This window comes from Myripristis murdjan, chromosome 12 (assembly GCF_902150065.1).
Source record: "Myripristis murdjan chromosome 12, fMyrMur1.1, whole genome shotgun sequence".
In the NCBI taxonomy this organism is placed as follows: domain Eukaryota; kingdom Metazoa; phylum Chordata; class Actinopteri; order Holocentriformes; family Holocentridae; genus Myripristis; species Myripristis murdjan.
The window spans coordinates 18,140,066-18,152,235 of NC_043991.1; positions in this window are offsets into that span (position 1 = coordinate 18,140,066).

The following is a 12,170-nucleotide window of genomic DNA, read 5'->3' on the forward strand; positions in this document are numbered from 1 at the left end:
CATCCTGGCTTGCCTAATTCTTTCCCTAAATCTGTTTTCTTCCCCTTCACTCCTAACTCACACTCTCTTCCTGTCCTTTTCTCATAGGCTGATCCCGTTGTATTCACAGTGTATTGAATCACTTTTGTGCTTCATGTTAATGTCACTGACAAATTACACAACGTAAATAGTGTCTGTGTAAACAGTAGTCCCTTGGCAATGGGATAATCAAGGGAGAGATTCAACTATTTATTGAAATGCTTGTTTTTCAGTGGATGTTAGCTCCAGGGTAACTGCCGTCTCTTCCTTCATGGTTGTTGTCTAAAGGACACTGTGGGTTTGTGTGCGCTTGCGTGTGTGTGCATGTGTGTATGCTGTAATGTGTGTAGATGTACGAGTTGCATATGTGTGTTTTGGCAGAAGTGAGGGCCGTGTCCTTTTGGAAGTGACTCGGTCTTATTTCTCAGCATGTCTGGTGCTATGTGTGTAGTAATAGTCTTACCCAGGGTGGTATCACTGCTTCTGTGGTTCATGTCAGGTTATAGATAGCTTTTTTTTTTTTTTTTTCTGCAGCATGAAAATACTCAAAGTATAAAAGTGCACTGTCTGTGAGATTCACATGCCTCTTTTTCGAAATCAATATGAAATTCTGTTAATTGAATCACTGTCATCGTTATTCATCATCACCATTATCATCACCACTGTAATTATTGTCAGCATTCATTCTGACAGCCAGCTTTGGTTTATTTTTAGTCTTTTGAATAAAATAAATTTTAATTTTCGTTACATTTTACTCATTTGAATTTTAGTAGTTTTAATTCTAGCTTTTGTCATGAAAAACATGAACTAAAACATTTGTCTTAAGCAATGAAAATTTAAGTTTTGATCTAATTCTACTTAATTATTTTCACTTTTTGTCTCTGTAAACTCCTCATTAAATTGTTATTTTTTTTTTATTAGATTCCTACAAGGACAACTCATTACAGCACTACAGCTGCTTGTATTTTTTTAATCTAGCTTTTGTTTTTATACTGCACTTAAATTCAAAAGTAAATGCCATACATCTGTTTCCATCCAAATGTCACATTTCATTATAGTTTTAGTCCAAAAAGGTCAAACAAAATTAACGCTGATTGTCATTATCGCATCATTGGAGCCGTCATCACCATCATTTCAGTCTTTGCCATCATCACCATCACCGTTATCATCCTCACGATCACCATCATTGATATCATAATTTTCTTGTGATCAACCTTTAATGAGATTTTGAAGGAATGGATAGGCTACATGATATCATGAAGACAAACAGATACAAGATCCTCAAAGTGCTTGTGACGTCCACATCAGCTGATGTCTCTGTAATAATATTTCTATAGAACGGTACCTCTCACTTTTTATGGAAATTACTTACCATCTACCAAAGTCCCGTAATTCACATTGGAAATCCAGTCATGCCTCCATGAATTTTTTAAGGGGAACCCGAGGGTGATGAGCCCATTAGCCGTCATTTAACACCTTTTAAAATCGCTGACAGCACTTCAAAGCTTTAATGCATTGTCTATACTCTTTTCCAAAGGTTCACTTTTTTGAAAAAACTGTTGGTATGTTAGAGCTTCTATGTAAAGTCGAGGTTACCAATGGCTGCATTACAAACTAAAAAAAAAAAAAAAAAAAAGCATTTGGAAGCAGGAAGACATCAAATCAACAAAATGCTGACTACAGAGGCCATTTTTCGAAGGTAGAATACACTAGGTAGGATATCCCACAACACTATGTGACAATTAAACCCAAACTGTTGCACACTTGAAGTTTGTGTATAAATGCAAGTTATTATAACCTCAATCTTACTTTTCCACCTAGAAATAAGTGGTGAAGTCACTGAGTAGTTACTTGTTGAAACTTCTTATGTTCAGATTCACTGTCGAACCCATTGGGCTACATTCATGTAATTGCCCTGTTATTAGTTGTTATGACTTTTGTATTTTTCTTTTTTCTTTCTTTTTTTTCTTTTCTTTTTTTTTTTTTTTTTTTTTAAATCTAACACATGAAAAAGGTAAAGGACAGACCAGGTGTCAGTAATGGAGCAGTAATGACTCGTGGTAATGACAGCTGTCAAATGTGGTATCTTAGCAACAGGATGACGTATGCTGCCTTGGTAGTCTTCTGAGGTAGAGCACCTTGTGTGAAAATGCCTCCTGCTACGGATGCTGTCTACATAGTGGGACACAGCCAAAACAAACTGCACTAGCAGTGGTATCGCTGACGTCACAGATGGTTGGCAAGCAGTGCTGGTCCTGCTCATCATTGCCTTAAAGGACCACGCCAGTGATTTTGAATGTTTGGTCCATTTACTACAATTTCTCTACATTTTACATTGTAACAAAAATTTTTGCAAATCATGCAGGGATACTAAAAATTTCACTGCATTATAATCAATATCCCTACATTTTCAAATATGATTTTTTGGTTGAAACAGCCACCTTGTAATGTTCTGCTTCAGTGGCTAACAAAGTTGTCACCATTCATAAACCACAGAACTGAAAATTGGCTGTGTAAAGCAAATTTTTTCCCTGGGGACTATGGTGGAGGGAACACTTCACTCTGTCCAGCTTCAAGTCATCAAAACACAACAGAGTTGTTGCATTTAGGAAAACTAATGTGGACGACTTTATTACGGTGATGGAATACTGGTGTGAAGAAAGTTTGAAGTCTCTGAAAGTTCATTTTCATTTTGCAGGAAAATTATATCTGATTTCTAAAATATGACTGCTTGCTTTGGGAAATGATTAGCAGAAACGTGAAGTATATACATTTTATAGATATTACACTAAACCTGCAGAGTCACAAATATGGCCCTTTGAACTACTGTTACCATAAGAGCTGGTATCTCAAAATAAAAATGAACATTTCAGCATACTTTAAATAAAAATAGTCCTCAGACAGCATTGCCATTAATAGCCGCAGAGACGTTTCCATTGTGTTCAATGTGGTTGTGTTTGATTACAATGTAGATACATGAACCCACCCCCTTTCCTGGCCATTTGCCATGGCCTAAGTGCTGACTTGTCAAAATAATAATCATAATAATTGTAAATGTCATCATCATCAGTGCCATGATAGTCATCAGACTTGTCATACTCATCATCAGTCAAAGTATGAGGGAAATTACCATGAAGGGAAATAGTCATGATTCCTCATCGCCCTTTCCATTGTCATCATCATTGGTGACGTCATTAACATCATCATCTTGTCATTGTCATCATTATAATCATCATGAGTTTAATCATCATTATTATTATAATTATCACCATTGTGCCCATCAACGTCAGTGTCATCATCAACATCACAACCAATGTAATTTTCGCCACCACCATCATCATCAATGTAATTTAGATCATAATCAACATTGTCATCAATATATGAGCCATCTATTGATAAACTAGTGGTAGTGGTAATGTGACATATCACCCTGGTTTTTGTCCTGCAGAAACATTTCTGTTATGTCATAGCTCATTTCCATTGTACTGAGTGCATTTTGCCTGGGTTTTCTCAATTTGCAGCATCTTTCTGTATTGTCAGCATGGGGCATGTATTTTGTTATCTTGTTGTCTCATGTTTTCTCCATTTGTACCTTATTTTCAAAATTCTTTGTGTGGGTTTTAAAGTTGGTGTTTTTTCAATTTGTAGCACGCTTCTGTAATTTCACCTGAGTGTTGCCAGGTTGGTGCTCATGCTTTGCCTTTTTCCTGAGTTTCAAGTTGCAGCTCAACTTCAGTGGCTCTCTCAGCCATAAAAGTGCTAGTTGCCTAAAATCTATCTGTAAGAACAGGAGATGTAATAGTACAGTGCAAAAGCAAAAATGCAAAATATAGTTTGCATTATAACCAGGTGGGAAGACATTCATTCTTATTTTCCCTCAACGTCCCCATTATCATTCAAAAATCATTATAATCGTCGTCGTCATCATTATCAGCACTGTTACTTTGTCCCAGGAACCAGCAGGATAATGTGTGCAGGACTGAGTAGAGTGTTGTTGCTCCATGGAGTCAAGGAAACTGAGCCAGCAGGAACACCGTGTCTCCTATCAGTCACCAGGAACATGTAATGATAGCATTACGATTATCCCACCCGGGCTCACTATGTTGACCACACCACCCTGCAGGCTTGGACCAAACACCGCACACACACACACACACACACACATTTAGATGTGGCAAAGCATGCATGCATGGAAGCACATACGCAGTGTGATGGAGTTCTCTCTGAATACCCTTTCACCCGGTAACATGCGTCCAGCTGTGTCAGGTCTGTATGGCAGCACTGGGTCAAGTGAGGGGCATCATACTGCCACAGAGATTGTCTTCCCACCAATGCAAATTTGTAGATAGCGATACATCCATTGTACCTGCAGATTGTACTTTTGTTTTAAATCTATGTCTTTTTATTTTTATTTTATTTGTTTATTTAATTGCATTTTGTAGTATGCATTCTTACATGGTGAGCTACCCGGGCGAACTAAATCTATGTCTTTTTGTATTTATATTGGAGTGCATGACTGACTCCACCTTATTAAACATCTATTTGTTCCTCAAAGAACAGAATGAGGTGTTTAGATCAGTATTTGATTGAAAAAAAAAAAATCCTCTAGAGACCTAATAGACAACTAGATACCACCTCTTATGTGAACAGATGTTGGTGATGTTGTTGCCAGCGTTTTCTCATACAGACTGAAAGTACTTCATAGTAAATAGTTTCCCCCCCTTTTTTCTAGTGTTTCTCTTCTAGGATATGGTTTTGGGAACATTTAATTTTTAATTTATGTGTTGTTGTTTTGAGAGGTAACTATATTAAATCAAAATTCATTATTCAGTTTGTGACTGTATTGTTTAATAATGCTGTACCTTACATGATTCTGACATACAGTGAAAGCACACATTCCTTTGGTCTCATTTAGTTGGCATGTTGTCCCATCAGTACACTTAAAAGCAAAGTGCTGCCATGGTGCCATGAGTTAAAGGACCAGACCAGTGATTCTGAATGTTTGGCCCATTTACTACAACTGACCCACATTTTACATTGTAACAAACCATTTTGCAACTGATGCAGGATTTCACAACAATTAAATAAAATCCCTTGATTTTTAAATAAGAATTTTTGGTTGAAACACCCACTGAAGTCTCTGAAAGTTCATTTTCATATCATAGTGGGATGAATGGAAACCAATGGCTGGATAGAAGGGAGGAAAATGATATTGGAGTTCTAAAATACGACTGCTTGCTTTGTGAAAAGATTAGCAGAAACATGAAGTGTACACTTTAGATGTGGTAGATATTAAGCTAAAAATGCAAAATCAGCGGTATGGTCCTTTCAATGAAGGGAGTGATCTCTGGCAAATGAATCTAAAACACATCGCATTGTTCACTTTAGCAAACTTGCAGCGCTCTCTGAAGTTGGTCTCAGAGGTTTTCTAAGTCTCAGTGGTCCTTAAAGTGTTTGTGTGACAAAAACAAAGCTCTCTATAATGCTCACATTAAGCAATCCTCTTGGTGTTTTTTTTTTTTTCTTGCCTTGCCAACACAAGATGCATTAAAAGATTCTTCACTCTGATTTAGTCGTCGGGGACCTCCATACCAAACTGTACTCCCAAAACAAACACAATATGAGACTTTGTATTTCATCTGATTGTGCTAACGTGGAACTGAAGTAGGAAGAGCAGCTTTCAGTACTGATTGTGTTTGCATTCATTTGCGCCCAAAAAACAAACAAAAAAAAAGAAGAAGAAGAGGGCTAGAAACTGAATTTGGAGGAGAGGATTGTTGAGGAAGCATCGGCAACATGATGAGAACCGGATGAAAATTGCATAGCTCAGATAGTGTTTTAGTTTCCACCTCCTCCATCTGGTACATTGCAAGCTCCCACTGGTGTTGTACTCTGTTTTCCAAACTTGTCTTTACATATCTCTGCAAGGACATTGCAGATTTTGTGCTAGCCATGTTCAACGTGTTCGAAAAGCTCCAGATGTCTGAGCTGGCTCAAAGGCTGGGCATAAAATTTTGAAGTCACGTTTGCAATTCCTTTAGGGTTTAGGGTGTAAGTCCAGTCACTATTTCCCATTTTAGAGTGGGAATTTAGGGTCTGCGCTATGGTGTATAGTTGAGATCTTGTCTGGTCTGTGTCCAGGTTTAAGGTTTTATGTTTGGATTTTAGGTTTGGGCCTCGGTCCAGCCATCCAGTTCTGCAGTATGGAGCTGGCTCCGAGTCTATCCTCAGACATGCTGTTGTGTCCAGGGTTTAAGAGCTTAGGCTGCAGGTCAAGGTCTGATCAGAGCCTGTAAATCCACTGGCTCAGCCTTTCGCTCTATTTTCTCTCCATTCCTTCTATAGACACCTCTCCCACTCTCTTATTCTCCTCTCTTCCTCACCTCTATGTTTATCTGCTGCCTGCAGATTTGTCAGTTCCCCCTCTCTGCTCCCTCAGGATTTACTTCCACCCTCCTTTCATCAGAGAAAACGTCTACTCTCTCTCCATGGTAACAGGCTGTTTTCATCAGGTTGAATTTCATTACTTTGTGTTTGTGCATCTTTATGTGTGTGTTTGTGTGTGTGTGTGTGTGCATGGAAGGGGTGGTGGGAATGTAAGTGTGTGTACACAACTTATTAGTGTAAGAACGTTTTGCGCGCGTGTATGTGTGTTTGCACATGTGCTTATGGGTGTGTGCATGCGTATATGTGTGATTTCTACTGGTAGGTGTGTGTGCATGTTTGTGTGTGTGTGTGTGTGTGTGTGTGTGTGTGTAGGAGATGAAAAGGGTCAGCGTTCTTTTGAAGCCTGCATTCCACCATTAACTCAGAAAGAGAGCTTGGAGCGAGGGATGAGAAAGAGGCAAAAAGAGATGACAAGAACAGAGAGGGAAAAGGGAGAGGAGCATAAAAGTGTAAAAACAACGCTTTTCATAGAGATGTCTGGCTGTCTGGCTGGAGAGGAGGGGAGGGGAAAGGAATGGAGAGGAAGTCGGGGAGATTGGGGGAGAGGAGGAGAAGGAAGCAAGAGGATGGACAGAATGCAACAAGAGAGGAAAGGAGGGTCAATAGAAGGAAGCTCTTTCTGCCACTTCTTATACAGCCCATAGTTAAGGGAGCAGTTCATTCTTTGTGTCTGTCTTCTATTCGTCTGTCTGTTTACCCCCCTGGCCTCTCTCTCCTCCTCTCTCACTCTGTCTCTGTCGCTCTCAGCATTAGTTTGGTGAGCTTGCTGAGCTCTGACAGTGGACTCTGGTGGTCCATGTTTACTGCTGGTGCGCATTAGCAGCTTTCTTCCTCCTCAGGTGCTTCGCAAAATACTCCACCAAAGCCAGCCTGCTTCAGCCGGGCCCGAGCAGCAAAATCCTTCCCATCTTGGCCTGGAAACTCTCTGCGACTTCAGTACTCACTTTTGCTTCTCCTCCTTGCTTCCCTTTCTACTCCCTTTTTAATCTCATTCCCGTTTTGGAGTCTCTTTCTCCCTCTGTCCTTCTGTCTTGCTCCCTCTTTTTCCATTTGCAGCTCTCCACCTTTTCCTGACTCCTACCCGCTCTCCCTTATCCATTCCTTCCTTGTGTTGTTCCAGATAAAAACAGCTTAATCTTTACTTTCTTGTCTTTAACCCTTTATTCTTTGTAGCCGTACAAGTGTGTAATGTGATTACCCATACCTGGGCTCAGTTTCAAATGAAAAATAAATAAATAAATAAATAAAAATCTGAAAATATTTAGTATATCATGTTAAGTAGCAGATGGATGCACATAGCGAGGATAGATATGCACTGGTGCCAAAATAGCGTTGCAGGTTTATAATCACTCTACAGACATGCTATCACTTACATAAAATGATAGAAACAGCAACTACAGAAATTGCTGTAGTGACAGAGAGTGGGGTTTGCCTTATCCATTGAAGTTCAATGAGAAAAAAAAAAAAAAAAAAACAACATCAACAAAACTTTAAGGCTGCATGAGACAATATCACATGATGAAAAATTTGATTAATTTATGACTCAGAAATCCTTCAAGATGACAACAGTCTTCTTTGTTTGTGTTGGAGTGAAGGTAGAGAAAATATTAAATGATAATAATAATAATAAATATAATTTATATAGCACCTTTCCAAAAGCAAGGTTTACAAGGTGCTTTATAGGATAAAACTACAACATAACAGGGGCCATGAAAACGATAATCACAAAAACAAAAGGAAAGGTAGAATAAAAGGCACACAGGAAGCTAACGTATAAAAGTGCATTTTAAGGAGAGATTCAACAGAGGAGACAGATTTAGCCATCCTAATCTCTTCTGGAAGGTTATTGCAAAATTTGGGGACGCTGATGGCAAATGCTCTGTCACCTTTTTTTTTTTTCTTTTAAATCTGGATTTAGGAACGACAAGGAAAGCAAAATGTTTCCACCTTCGTAGCTTTGCAGGCTTGGGTAGATGTAACCTTTAGGGGTGTAATGCTTCAATTAACCCACGGTTCAGGTTCGGTCATGTCGGCATTATTTTAGTGAAACTCGTGTAAAATAAATAAAAATGATGGGACCTACTGTGCGTTCTGGGCAACTTGCTGTAGGGGAGAGTGGGGTAAGTAGTGCCAATTTTAACTTAAAGTGCCTTTAAAGCGAGGGGATTACAGTAATGCCTCCAACTAAAATATGCACATATAGTTTAGGATGTTGTGCATCCCTGGGAACAATCACTTTGGATCTTATATAAACTGTTTGAGAAATATAGCTTTGGAAAAAAAAAAAAAAGTGGTTTTGTGGCACAACTTGCTCCCGGTGCGGGGTAAATTGTGCCATTAGAGAGAATACACTGGGGTAAATTGTGCCATTAGAGAGAATACACTGGGGTAAATTGTGCCATTGATAATTGAAGTAAAACAGATCATTTTAATCTCACAAATGATAATGCTATATAAAAGCAAAGCAAATTCAATACAAAATTATTTATTTAACATTTATTTATTATTTTAACAAGATCACAGGCCACTTTTCTATAACAAGGCCTAGCGCCACATGAACACATACCCAGAACAAAATAAAAATTTTGTTCAGGCTCGGATACTAGGCGCTTGGGCTCAGGTTGGTTCAGGCAAAAATACCCAACATCATCCGCACTCTCTTGTGGATATAAGTTTACTTCCAGACCTGCAGGAGTCTGAGCTCTCGCCCCGCCTGCCCCTCCCCTCCTTAGCTGTCTTTAAACAGTGCTAGTGTGTTTTACGGCTGATTCTCCCTTTAAGTCTTTCCTCTGCGTGCAAAGATGTTTCCGTACACAACAACACAGTTTAATTGGGCAAACAGGCTGCATCAGTAGCATGTCAGTCACGGGGCATGCTCCTCTTTATTGAAGCCACACACAGACATCTTGCCTCGCGCAGCTTTAAGCTGAGGGCATATAGCGTTTAAAGATGAAATGTGAAATGACTTTCTACATCAGAGGAGCCGTGTTCAAAGATCTGTGATTATAGATGGACCTCAAAGATTCTGGGAACCAAAGCAGGAGGGCAACACACAAACACACACACACACGCACACACACACAAATCTGCACATGTGGCACAGGTACACTGACATGCAACCACCGACTGAAGTGCAACAACAGAATCGCAAAACACATAGAAGCACGCACACGCAAACAGTTTTTAAACTAACACTGGGCCTTTGGGCAGCCCAAGGGAACATTTCTGTACAAATGCTGATGCTACAGTCTGTTATTTGTGTGTGGGAGTGTGTGTGCGTGTGTGTGCGTGTGTGTGTGTGTGTGTTTGTGTGTATGTTTGTCTGTGCCATCACTGATAGTGAATCCAGTGATTGTGTTTCGTGGAGCGTGGGAAACCTCTGCTGATTTAGGCAATTACAGCTCTGCTAACGAAAGGTCACCTTTTTTACACACAACACTGCCACAGTCCTTTTGACAGAGAGAGAGAGAGAGAGAGAGAGAGAGAGAGAGAGAGAGAGAGAGAGAGAGAGAGACTGCACACTGGCAGAAGAACAGCGTGAGGGCAGTGAAAAGAGAAAAAAAATCATCCCACGTGTGCGTGTGTGTGCATGTGTTTGTGTGTTTGTGTATAAAATGTCATGCAGGTGTCACCCAACAAGACAACGGGCCTCACAAAAGAACCACTCATACGAGCTGTTTTGTTCCTAAATGGCACATTGCAATTTTAAAACTTTGCCTTAAGTATGAATAAAATTTGCAACTGCTCTGGACCCGCAGTATGACCATGTCCGTGATTAAACTGGTTTTGTAAACAACAAACAGCCCAAATCATGTTTTTCAGTAAAACTGTCATTATAGGAATTCTAAATGATAATATTGTCTGAACAGAACAGTAACAGGGCGTCAGTATACGAGTAAGAGACGTGTACCAACATCACAGCTAACAAGATGCTTACCAATACGCTGCTCAGTTTTTGCCGTCCCAGCCGTTGCTGTGCTGTAAGTGGGGTTTTGATTGGACAGTTGGCTAATGACTAAAATATGGTTGATCCAATTATTTGCATAATTTTGTCTCTGTGTCTTCCCTGATGGCCTCAGCATTGCCAAGACGCTCACTTGCCCTCTCGTATGAGAAATGGCGAATCCTGTAACGACTCTGTAAGTCATTCCAGACAAACCTCGCAGGAACCGAAGCCCTTCTTTCTCATATTGCCTCTCGCCTTGGGCAAAAAATGTTGGCTTCAGATGAAGGTATTGCCATAGTCGGTGTCCTCATTTTGGACTTAGTAATGGCAGTCTGAGCATATGTCACAATGAAAAAACCATACAGCCAAGATCAATGTGGCCTATACAATAAAGATCAATGAAACAATTTACAAGAAAGGAAGGAGCAGCAGTGAATATGCTGGATGGAGCTGTGCATTGTCCCTCTGCTCTGTGTTTGCTTCCTCCGGTGCGGTGCTATGAGCACTGCAGTAAGCATTTATTGGGTCCAACTCTTGAGTGGAATGCACAAACCCTAATGACAGACAAAAAAAAAACAAAAAAAAAAAAACATCGAGAAAAGGTGCTTTTTGTCCACACCTACTCTTAGTTCAGTTCCACTACAAAACAAGCTGGTGTTTTGTTGTTGTCTGCTCCATAGTAGCGCCTAATAGAAACAGCTGCCTGTGTTTTTTTGCTGCCTCTTCCCTGCCTGCCAGACATCCTACTGTCTCCATCTCCTGATGCAAACATAACAACTGGGACTAGTCTTCTAGATATGGATACACTCGTGACAAGGACTAAGGCCTAGAACACTGTTCTCTGTAATCATCTTGCAATTGCTAATTGTGGCATGGTCGTCACCTAGTTTGAGACTCATACTGAGTCAGATGGGTAATTATAAAGTCTGAACTGAATGCATCACTGTCTTTTTGTTCCCCCACACACATGAAATCGGAGGGAGGAGGACTATGAATCTGTGTGCATCCATTTGTCTTTTCATCGCACAGTGGCATGACTTCCAAACAGACGCTTGGATTCCCACCAAATTTTGTGGGAAGATTGGTCACGGGCCAAGGGAGAAGTAGCTAGCTTTTTGCACCCCACCGCCCCCCTACAAAAAGGGGGGTGTAGTAGTGGGCATGGCATATCACAAAAAGTCTCTTAAACTCTGAATAGATGCACAAATCATCACATGACGTTGAGTAGGACTGGGGTGGGGGGTGGGGTCTCCCTGCCGTCTCCCTGCCCTGTCCTGTCTGTCCTCTTCATTTCCTCAAAGATGCAAACCAACAGTAATGAAGTTTACTTTGCACCGTCAAATGTTCATAAATTGCAAGTGTGGACTATGTTTGGGCTTTATAGGAAAGATGGGAAACTTTGATGCAAAAAAGTTTCTGCAAAACGTGCTGAAATATGTGAAATTCTGTCCAAACGCACACCACCTTTCATGTGGAACACAGCATCTTATTGAAGAAAAGGATTCATAAACAGTGGACTGTTCTAAAGTATTGTTTACAGTTGAATGATTTACATGCTTTACTGCCAACAAATGAGATTTTAATACAATGTTAACATCACTGTAATGTCCTCTTCTCTCTTTTTCTCTGTCTCTCCTTTTAGTGGATTTGTGAATCGGTCCGAATTTCGTCTCGCAAGCAAAAGCAGAACTGCAGCATTAGTAGAATCAAAATATCAAGATTCACACTGTTGGATTGAATCGTATTGCATCATGACAGG